General features: G+C 35.0%; 1 long non-coding RNA gene across 1 annotated transcript; it reads right to left on the reverse strand.

Moving 5' to 3' along the window:
• Positions 1–7,337, reverse strand: LOC139699982 (uncharacterized). Its single transcript, XR_011703649.1, has 3 exons — positions 7,178–7,337; positions 3,201–3,394; positions 1–83 (listed from the first exon to the last, which is right to left on the reverse strand). It is a non-coding gene; the product is annotated as an uncharacterized lncRNA (long non-coding RNA).
• Positions 7,338–12,381: the final 5,044 nt, after the last annotated feature.

Consider the following 12,381-nt stretch of genomic DNA (forward strand, 5'->3'; position numbering starts at 1 on the left):
CAACAATATAGGCTCCTGCTCTGCAATATGTTGGCCAGTACAAGATTTCTGCATGTGCCCTTACTAATGGATGAATATTCTTGCTGCAAAAGTTCAATAAACTGTATGAAACTCTAAATTGTCTTTAGTTTAAAATAGATTCCAAAAATTACCTATAGCATCATCAATTTAATTCATGAATACACATGTGAATATGATTTTTCACTTGTAAAGCCATATTTATGGTACAATGAGTTCTCTTGCTTCTTGAAAGAGTATAACCCCTATTTTATGTGAACTAAAACATTAATGGCATTCCAGCTGATTGGGATGATGCACCTTATGGCATGATGTTGTCTAGTCTGCCTTTTCAATGGCTGCGATTGCTGTCATTGAAAAAATCATGCCCCAGATCAAAATCCAAAATGATGACTCAGTGGTGTATTAGCTACTGAGAGCCAGTCATCTGTCCACATAGTGGAAGAGGTCACCATGGTCTTCCTACAGGATTTGGACTTTGAAGGCATGTTCCAGAAACCCGTTGAACCAAAATCAACAGTTTAAAGAATTTTCTATATGACTTAGAGACCAAATTAACTTCTAAAAATAGACACAATCTGTTTCGTACATAAAACGTCATGAATGCAAATCTACAGTAAGGTCATGGTTGCCTTGACACAGGAACATTTTATTTTATCTCTTAAGTTTGGTGGGCCGTACAAATTAGTAATGGTAATTATATTATGTTTATTACAAGAAAGGCTAAATTCCAATGAATAACAAAATAAACATACAAGTTAAAGAATCACCATCAAAAAAGTTGAAAAAATAATGCATTAGTATCTTTATAAATTCTTATTTGAGTGTACACAACAACAGGTCCAATACTTAAACTGTGTGAAAGTATCAGAATACATGACAACCACTGAGTTCATACTATAGCAAGAGGACATAACCCTAAGTGTGGGAGTATGCATTTCGGGAGTGATTTTAACTTGAGAGAGTACTTTTGTATGACCTCATTGTACAGCAGCGTATTATCATATTTTCCAGTCCCTTAAATTTTACTTTTTATGATGATTTTATAAGATTTAGTTAAATATTTTAAATTGTGATTTAATTGCACAGTAAACTGTGAACAAATAAATGCATTTCCATTATACAGAAAATTTAAGGAACCAGGATATTTCAGAAACTACTTGCACGTGAGATATATTTACTGGACCAACCTTCTTACACTAAAACTGGTGAATAAAAAACTGACCAGAATACCCTCTCATTATTCTACTCTCATATAAACTCATGATGAAAGTTGATATGAGATTCAGCTACTGATATGGTTTGAAATGAGGACTGCTTGTGTTAAAATATTTACTCTCCTTTTATCAACTTGATTTCATCAATTTGATTTCATCAATTATTTCTTTTAATGTAATTGTGAGAAGTGAGTCCCTTAAATGTTTAAATTTTATATTTTATTTGACATTATTAATATAATTATACTTTTTTACAATTCACATTTTTCAAAGAATTATTTTTTCAATTGTAACCCCGAATTAAAGTTGTCACAAAGGAGATATGACAGGTTATTTCTATAACAGCAAGAAACACTGTAGCAGGATGGGGAAATGTCATTTTAGTTTTGATTGATTGAATCTGCTGCATGTATTCTTCCTAATTGCTTTATCTCACAAATGTTTTTATAGGATGTACCAAGGACCACAGTGGATACACAGTAAGTTGATATGAGCCATGAATAATTATTTACCTAAATAAAGTGTACACAAATATTGCATATTATATATAATCTGCTTCTAGGTAATTCTTTTCCTGCAATAACAGTAGATTGGTTTTTTGGCTATAATGATTTGTAATCTCAGGTGAAAAATTATATCTAAAATAATTATCTCCATGGATTGTGTTCGATTGACATTAATTAAGTACATCAGTAGCATTAGAATGATGCAAGGAGAATCAGTAATAGTAGTAATTAGAGCAGGTGGTTAACAGCTAAGGTCATTAACACCTGTGGGGATGAGAAGGAAATCTGGTGGAGAGAGGGTTTTCTGGGAGTGGGGGGAAGAAGGGTGGAGAGAAACCCAGCATCAGCATCAGCATTGCCCTGCTCTTGATCAAAGGAGCCAAGGGGTCAAATAGCTCAACATTCAATCAGGTGGACCACGTTCTCCACTTGCAGTACTCTCCATATGGCGAATAAGTAGGGATCTGGTTACCTCTGAAAACTACCTCCATCATTAGGATTTGAAACCAAGCCTTCAGATTGTGAAGCCAGTGCAACAGACAATACACTAATCCAATCCCCCATCATTTAATGAGTGTATATAAATTGCATTATGAAAAATTACTATCAGTGTTGTTTAATTAAAGTTAAAAATCTACCAATTAAATTTTGGTTTCACATAATATTTTGTGCAAGAAAGTCTTGTACAATAGTTTTTGTTTTGTATAATTGAGTAATGATATTTTTGTGTTAATCAAAATGGTACCACATGGAAACATTACAGAGAGATACATTTGCACATCAGCTGTTAGTTAGGAATTGGCACTTTTGCAGATGCTTCACATGCAAGATTTTTTTCAACATCTCTGGTGGATTATCTGCCCCCATTACCCATTTAACCCTCCCTCCTGGCTTTTCAAACTATTTCCTGCATATCAAACCACCAGATTTTACACGATATTGACAACTTAGGTAGGGATTCTAGAGTCATGACCTCAGGGTTAGCCAGAAAATTGACAAATTGGGTAGGTAAGTATTATACACCAGGCTATGTCATTTATCTTAACAATATATATTCCAAATCGAAGTCATTTAGTTGTCCAAATAGTATGCGTTACAAATAAGAAAATCACTGAGCTGAATTAACACAAATGATAAGAAGTCAAAAGTACACATACATCATGATGCCCTTTCATTCCCTTAGACTGAAAGTGTTTGCAAAGCCAGTGGGTGGGTAGATTTAGTACTCCCAAAATTCATACTTCTGGTGCCAAGGATTAATTCCCAATCCAATATGCTATCTGATATCAACACTCACTTAAAGTGTCAAGAGAATGTCAAACCAGAGGAACTAAGAATTCATATAACTGCTTGACTCCAAATTGATCATTCAATGAATTTTAATGAAAACTTTTAATTCTACCTGAAATACAACTGAGTTAATATCTGGGATAAACTAATACAAATTTTGTTTACTTACTCGATTATTGCTAGCAGAACTGGATGAACTCCAGTATTTAAGGACACTGCAAATGGTACTGCAATTGACACAAAAGCTAACACTGCAAATATGTATTTAGCCAGTGAAGGATACTTAACCACCAGGAGAATCACAGGAATTGAGATAATGTACAGTTGCATGTCTGCACCCAAGTACCAAGCATTGACTAAACACTTCATAGAAGAGAAGAAAAATAAATGAGTTTGTTCCTCTGCAATCAAAATGAACACTTAATATATAAAAGATAAGAGAGATATTAAGCAATACTAATGTCAAATTTTATAAACTGTAAGATTGACATTTAAACGCAATAGTTCATGTAGAATATGGCTGCGTAGATTTTCGCGGCGGTGGCTTGAAGAATTCTGCATGTCCGGGTTTTCACCGCGTTGTTGTTTGAAGCCGACAACTTCGGCGAAACTGTTGTCGGCTTCAAACAACAACGCGGTGAAAACCCGGACATGCAGAATTCTTCAGTTCATGTAGAAATTAAAATACCTCACTTCTTAACCATGAGACACTTGCTTTTATGCAACCCTAAGTTTTATTTATAAACCTAAGTGGTTTTATTTGAGGAAGGGTGGATCTCAGCACATAGGGCCTGAAAGCCAGTCAATTTCAAATCAGAGGATATTTTTCATCATCAAGAGGAAGCTATGTATCCACCTTCTCACACATAAAATCTTGTACTTGCATCCCAATGCATACTCAGTATTAGGTAGTGGTGGTCTAACAATCAAGGCAGGATTTTAATAGAAAGAGGGAGTAATCACTCTGGCACCTGACCTAACTGAACATTATTTATCTTCATGTTTTTTGAGGTAGATTTTAGATGAGCACAGACTGGACACCACTACTTTTCTAAGCCTCTCCCAACAATACACAACCGATCAACTTACTCTATAAAAAACCCCTCTTCAATTCTGCCCTCTATTATGCATTATAGTCTTCTGTTTAAGGTATGTTTTGGATGGATATTAAAATTTCTACATTTCTTAGCTTCACCTAAGAGGACACAACCCAACACTCTGCACTCAGTTATACTTGTAGTATTCTTCAATTCTGCATACTTTCTACCTCTATTCATCCTGTTCAAAATGCCCATTATTTTCCCCCTATACCTCACCTGCATAACGCTCTACCCTCTATCATAGTCTTCAACATTCCATCTGCAAGTAAAATGCTCTGCATTTACCTTTCATGCCTCCTTTGGATTTTCTATCTAACCCTATTCATTCCATCCAACATGACTATTCTTTTTCTTACCTCTAAAGAATTTTTCAACATTCCATCACCAATCAAAATGCTCTACATTTACCCTCCAGTTTTCTATGGATTTCTTCCAACAATCAGCACCCACCATTTCCAGTATTTCTTTTTTGTTTTCCTTTCCATACATTTTACTTCCTCCATACATTTCCACACTAATATCTCAAAAGCCTCCTGTCTATGTCTATCATTTTGCTTCCATGACTAAATTTCTGTGCAGTACAAAACCACATTCCATTTAAAGTTTAACAAATATTTTCTTATCATTCTTAATTCAACCTCTCTGTCATCAACTCCCTTCTTGTGAAAAAAATCTCCTTTGCCTACGCAATTCTTTTTCTAATGCCCCTGCTACGTTGACCATGTCAGTCAAAAAAACTTCCAAGAGAGGTCAACCGCTCTCTTTGCTCTAGTTTTTGCCCTCCAATTTCAATGTTTAATTTCTAATTCCCTAAAAAGCTCATAACCTTTATTTTGGGTATATTAGCTCTTTCTATATCGATCAAACTCATTTCTTACTCACAAATGACTGTAACCCCTAGGCAGATCAGCAAACTAAAGCTTGGTCAACCACTAATATAACATTTAATGAAGTCACAATCAACTTTCATTGCATTCTCCTCTTCTCATACCGCCTTTACTATTTCCTCCACAAATACTTGAAAATGATGGGTAATAAAGGACACAGCTGTCATGCCCCTTTTCCACACACAGCCCATCCAAACTCTCCAGTCACCACAGGCAACAAAGCAGTCTGAGACATCTCTGAACAGTAGTTGATCAGTCAGCTATCCCTCCAGTCAATTCCTCTCTTCTATTATGCATTTATTTAATTATAGCCCATTTACTCTATGTCATGTCTTCTAAAAATCCATTCAATAGAAAAATACATCCTGATTGTATTCTATGTCCCTCTCTATTAAAGACCTGATTATTGCTTATCCTATATGCTATTCTATTACACAGGGATCGTGGATTCAATTCCCACCTAGGGGGAATGGGAGTTTCCCCCACCTAGGGCTTGGATGTTTGGAATTGTCTTCAATGTTGTGCTTAGGGGTTAGGTGGAAGAAGGGACTATATAGTCCCAATCTTGCCCCAATTAAAGACGTTCAATAAATAATTATTGTTATGGCATCACACATACCTCTCCTCCTCCAGAACCAAAAATGATCATTCCCTTAGCAGTCATTTGCCCTCCTCTCCTTTTTTGACTAATGATTCTAAGTTCCACGATAACTGAAAGTGTTGTTAAACTTATTGTTCTATAGTTCTCACATGTCTGCTCTCTCTTTTTTTGGGATGGAGAGTAATACTGATCTGACCCAAATTTCCAGCTAAATTACTCCTTCATACATGCTATAAATCAGCCCATGAAAACTCTTCCTTCCATGTAATCCATGTGGATGCCATATATTCTGACAAATTGATTCGATTTCATTTCCCCTAAGGCATTTCCTATCTTGGATTCAAGGATTCCTGGATGCAAGCTATCCTCATCGATGTCATATTCTCTTTCTATGTCCAAGATTGCTGGTCATATAGAGCCTCTAAGCATTACTTCCACCTCTTTTGCATCTGTCCTGAGTCAATTGATAATTTTCCACCATATCTTTGATAAAGTGCACAGATTTTTCCTTCTTACTTCCTGATAGTGTTTGCACTTTACTTTACAGGGCACCTATTTCACTGGTCCTCTATAAACACCCCATATTTCTGAACTGTATCTTCCACAATGCCTATCTTAACCTATTTGTTTTCCACCTCAGTCTATCATTTATCTCTTAGTACTACCTTCTGCCTGATTCTGTATTTACATTCTTCCATTTCCTTCTCCTATCTATTTCCCTAATCATCTCATTCATAATGTTTCCTTTTTCTTTTCTGATTAACTGCACCTCAAGTTTCATTTACAGCTTTGGATATCCCCTGTTGATATGGCTCCATTTTTCTTATACTGTACCTTTCTCCATGTCCTCATTCATAAACTTTTCCTGGCCTCCTGGTACTTAGTTTTCATCCTGGTTAATGCTTCTGCATGACATTTCTTAATCCATATTCCTTGTATTATCCTCGTGAATCTGATGTTACACTTCATTATTGCATTCTTAATTATGACTTCAAACCATGTCTGTCCACTAGAAACTGCAAATTAATTACCTTGTTATTGAATCTGAGCCAAACCATATGCATGGTCTAATAGATATCTATCTCTGTGTATCCCTAGGCATTTTGCATGAGTAGTTACATCTATTGTGGAATTCAAATCAATTGTTTGCTAAGGTTTAATATTTGAGGTAGCTTCTTATTCCCTTCCTCAAGTGTTCTTATTGGACAGCAGCACCTAAATGGCTTCCTCATAGGGGTCAGGTGCCTTTGCATCACACTGAGGGATATACCATGCAGACTAATGGATACTCATTTTGATACCCTATGTGATATTGATGGGATGGCCAAAATAGTTATATGCATGCATAAGCAATTTTTAATCAAATGACTGCCACATTCACAACAAGCTGTTTAACTTTAAAATACCAGTTTATATAAATCTGAATGATAAATAGGCAGTGTTAGTGGCTTCCCAGGTGGCTGCCCTATTTAAGGCAATAATACTGACACTATCCCATGACATGTTACATAATCATGACATAATTGACAGATATTACTTCTAATTCCACTAAACTCACCATATCATCCACACCTTCAAAGTTACTAAAATAGAGTATATTAGGAATCCAATTTTCACTGCATGGCCGTTGTACAAGGTGCCTAGCATACAGCCACAGAGGATGGTTCTTCATGCAATCTATCATGACAATTTCAGTCACAATAGCAAATATAGCAACAGGTGTCAACCTATAAAATATTCAACATAAGAACTCAAATTTAAATTTTTGAAAAATTAATAAAAGAAATAAAATAAGATTACCAAAAATTATATTTCTTAAAATTGAAGGAAATTGAAAGTTTTTTTCTGAAAGAAAGCAAAGGACTTCCAAACACTGAACGCAGAGTTTACTAATAGTACATAGAGACAGCTAGTAAAGTCATTCTGGACACTGGCTACATGCCACCTGAGAATGAGTCTAATGACATCACTGCATTTGGAACTAATAGATGTGCTTCGGGTTGAATAATATTAGCATGAGGAACATAAGGAACAAGGAAGACAAAAGTAGCATGCATGTGGATCATAATAGCAAGATTATTGGTTTAGGTTCTTGTATACGCATCAGGAAAAGATATAGTAAATGCATATAATGTGTCTGTGTCTATAGCATGTAGTTCTTAATACAGATGTTTAAAAATTGTAACTTGTTCCCATCTATAAGTTTGTGGAAAAGAATGACCATAACAATTAAACTAATTAATTCATTAATTATACTATTAACATTTTTGAAAGAGGCCATTTAGTAAATATGGGGCAAAATTTTCAGACACAAGCAGGAATGTGAAAACAATAGTGCCTATGTATGTGAGAATATGGCAATTGGGAGTTGTGAGATGGCATTTCCTTTTAGGATTTTACACTGAGATAAAATCAACTGGCAGCCGTGAGCCTTGGTCTGAAACTCACCTAAAAGACTGAACTTTCGTTTTCTAATTATCACCCACCATTGAAATTGTGGAAAAAGTTCATTTCAACATGATTCCACAACTCATTTTGGTAAAATGATGAATTTGAAGAACCTTATCTCTAATATTTATGAGGGGGTATCATAAACTTTTAATTATTACTAAAAATTAATTGAGATAGAAATGTGATTTTTATTTGTTATTCTTAAACTTCTCTATGTAGTCACCATCCAGAGTTTTCTCCCAGAAATATTTCCCCTAGTGTTTCTTGACCTTTCATTGTAGAACTCTGCATATTGTGTAGAAAGCCATTGTTCCACCCCTTGACTGATGTCATTTATGCTGTCAAATCAAGGACCCTGAAATGGTTTTTTGAGATCTCGCAATGAGAAAGAGACACTTGGGGTGTGATTAGGAGAATAGGATGGATGTGGTAAAATTTCAAAGCCAGATATATTTGATTTCAGTTCATGACTCATTTGCTTCTGAAAAAGAGTCAATATTCATAAAACCCAGCGTGCTGACACCTTTGACATGTGCAGTCCTTCTTGAATAATTTTTCATACCCTGCCATGGCTAAGTTCAGTTTCATTCATGATCGTTTGGATGGTTGTTCTTTGGTCTGATAGGATAAAGTCCACTTTCTTCACTGTGGCAGCATCTTCCATGAATGATGGTCTTCCACTTCTTGGAGTGTTTTGAGTGGGAGAGGAGGCCAGTTTGGAAATTCCTTTCCCACCTCACAACTATGTCATATGACGAGCTGTCATTTCCATAAACAGCCATTATTTTCATCATGGATTTTCCAGGCACTGTAACCTTTCAAATGAAGGAACTCAATCATATGGCGAGCCACTACTTTCTCTATACCGCGAGATACTCCAATCTATAGCTTCCTCAAACAAAAAAATTAACATCGATAGCAGCAATTCATAACATTATGTACATAGGTATCACTTTAAATGCAGAATAAATTTCATTCAGATGTCTCAGTTCTTAGTAATAATTACTTAAAAACGATACCCTCATGATTATTACTTAATAACATATCATGGGTGAAGTTTGCCAATTTTTGCCACAAGCAACTCATTGATTTCTCAATCAATATATTCCACGGTTATCAACCCAAAGGTGATTTCAATAGGGAAGGTAGAGCTATCTCACCTAGTACGAAGCCCACTGGAGGGTGAAATTCACATCTCAGGGTAGAAGGCCAGTCCCTTTCCATGTACCACATATGGTTTCACAGAAAGATCTGGTATTCAACACATCACATAGCCTGAGTGAAGCTGAGGGTGCCCAGAGGCATCCCCAGGAATGAAACTAAGGTCCCGCATTAGTGACCCAGTGCTCTATGCTCCTACTATTTACTATTATTATTCCTGTTCTTTATTACTTTGATAAAAATCCCATAAGATAATAATTTTAAAATGATGTGATTTTTCAATCATGAAGTGAATAGCAAGATTATTTGCAAAGCATATAGCAAAACAAATTCGCCATATTGTCAACCATCTTAAGGCAAGAACTTACTCTACTAGGATTTCCAGCCAAACTATCTTGCAGACAGTTTATCCCAAAATACCATTAAAAAAATTATTTAAAAAACCAATTTAATTTTTTTTTCAAGGACAAATTGGAAGTCATACAAAGTTGATGTTGGATTCAAAATTTCATTTCAGCTGCATACTTAGCTAATATAACTAATATTCAAATTGATACTATTAATAATACGTATTCCAATTCCCACATGACATAATTTATTTTATCCCAGAAAATGAAAAGCTCTTTGACCACCATATCATTACACAGTTAACCTTTTAAAATTCCAGCGAATGGAAACTATTTCCAGACATGCATATAGTATGTATTTTACAACATTATTCTCACCTCATATAGCGCTTGAACATATGCTTCAGAAAAGAAAATTTCCCTTGCTGCCTTAGCATACTATACATGTGAAGGAAGGCACTGATGGCAAAGAATGTATCCACAGCCATTTCACCACTTCTGAGAAACATAATGCTAAGTTTGTTCCTATTCTGCAAGTAGAAAGTGACAGAATACAAACATATTCCTTAAAATTAAAATATTTCTCACTTTAAGTGATTGTGAGCTAAGCAAAAAATTTGACTGGATTGAACATTCAGCCCCAAGAGTAAGCTCTGGCAATGCATCATGCTCCAGCCTCAAGAGGATACTAGATTAATCCCTTTCCCAATTATTAGGAAGAGTTGTGAACATGTTTCATTGCTGTTCTGATGGATTTTTTTTATTCAACAATGAACCCCTGTGAGAGTTAACAAGGCTGCTAAAGTTCTCAAATTGACCATCCTTCCCTAAGTCCAAGGAGCAACAGCTCTTGATAACAATTCTAAAAGATTTTCACCACGATTTTTATGATGTCACGATTAAAATTCACATTTTACCAGTGGGTATATGAATATTTTTAAAATGAACTGCAGGCTATCATTAAAGTGGAATAAAAATCTCATTTAAATATTTCCTACTTCTGTGTTCATCAGATTCCTTCTTATTTTTTTCCTGGCAAGATCTATGAAATTAAGGTTAGCAAAAGATGGATTTTGAGTGATTTAAAAGGCATCTGCTGGACTGATTTCAAAAATTTCTACACTTTTCTCCTTGATCAAAGGGATTTTTACGAAATCAATATGCAAAAAATGGCATTTTAAATTAATTTAAGAGAGACTTCAAGTTTATTTTCAAAATATTTCTGTTTAAAAAACTAATTTCATACACACCCAGTGGACAACAGAAAAAAAACTATAAACCTTCATCACGCTGACATGTCCCAGTAATGCCTTTATCTTTTCCCCTCCTTCCTTTCTTTTGGTACATTTATTTAATTCAGCTTCTAGATCATCTCTTCACAACAGCCAGCAGCAGTCTGATATCATGCTGACATTCTATCTTCCGTGATACCACTGTAATAATTCCTTTATGTCCAGGTAGGATCATTCTTCATCTTCTTCCGCACTGTTTGCCACAAGATTCTCAAAAAAAAATAAATAAACCTTTAAATTCACTGAATAACCCAGTTCTTTGAACTTTTTATCATATTTCCCATCATTTCTTAGTAGTAGTGATTCAAGGTAAATTAATTTTCAGGTGCATCAACAACTGAGGTTGTGGATCTGATATCTGAATCACTATTCCTTTATGGTTGGAATCATTACACATCCCCGAGAACTCTTTCACCACTTTGAAGGTATCCCATGGGTTTATTCCAACATATTTGTCATATTATTTTCAACATCTTTGTCCTTCATGAGTTTCCAAAAGCCTGGCCAACAAAAATGGCTTTATTCAACTTAGCCTCTGATAATCTCGAAACATTGCTCACAGGTACTTGAAACATTCTTCATCCTTTAGTAAAGCTTTCAAAAACTGTTCCAGAGTTCTGATCAGACTTTAAGAGGAGGTAGGAGGACAATATTTGGTTTAACCAACTTCCTCAAATGACATTTTTATCAACTGTGTTTTCAGGTAGTCCTTCTATTCCATTGCTTTTTAATCCAAGTTTGAGCCTTTTTTCCATTGCCATGTTCACATTTAAAGCATGGATGTTTTGAGTATCCTGCCTGTTGCCCAAGCAGCATGGACAGTATTTCAAGATCATCACATTTCATCCAACTCCAATCCTAGCAGTTGAGCTTGATGAGAAATAAGGCTATATTTTAATTGTTAAAAGAGTTAAGAAATACTTCACTCATTTCCATCCTTTATACATCTACACAGCAGGCACACACACCACCTTCATAGCAATGCCAAAGATTCAAAGTACAATGATATATGAACATATGTTTTTGAAGGAATCAGTGAAGCAGTAAGTAAAATCTAGGTATTCTGCGAAATTGACATAATGGGGAAAAATATTTTAAGCCAACTTTCATGTTTTCCAAATTGAATAGTTCTCATGGTAATGGTAATCGAAAAAATGTTTTGATTTTTTTTTAAATTCACTCAAAGCGAAAAACGAACATTACATTTTGAACAGTTCAGGTTGCCACAGCAACAATTTTTTAGATGGTAACTTCAAAAATTGTTTAACATACACTATCTTATATGATTTACTCATAAAAAAAGAATATAAATAAGGTCAAATAAGTAATATTTACATAAAAAATTGCCAATATATATGAAACTTCAAAGAAAAGTCAATAAAAATCAGTTCCTCATTTCCAAGATACTGTGGGATTTTATGTAAAATCTGGGCCCAGAAACATAAATTTGAGGTTCTTACTGCATTGATTCAAATGAAGATCTGAGTGTGGACGGAAAACATTATGTAAAT

The sequence above is a fragment of the Hetaerina americana genome, unplaced genomic scaffold (assembly GCF_022747635.1).
Source record: "Hetaerina americana unplaced genomic scaffold, ioHetAmer1.1.p SCAF_1, whole genome shotgun sequence".
Classification (NCBI taxonomy): domain Eukaryota; kingdom Metazoa; phylum Arthropoda; class Insecta; order Odonata; family Calopterygidae; genus Hetaerina; species Hetaerina americana.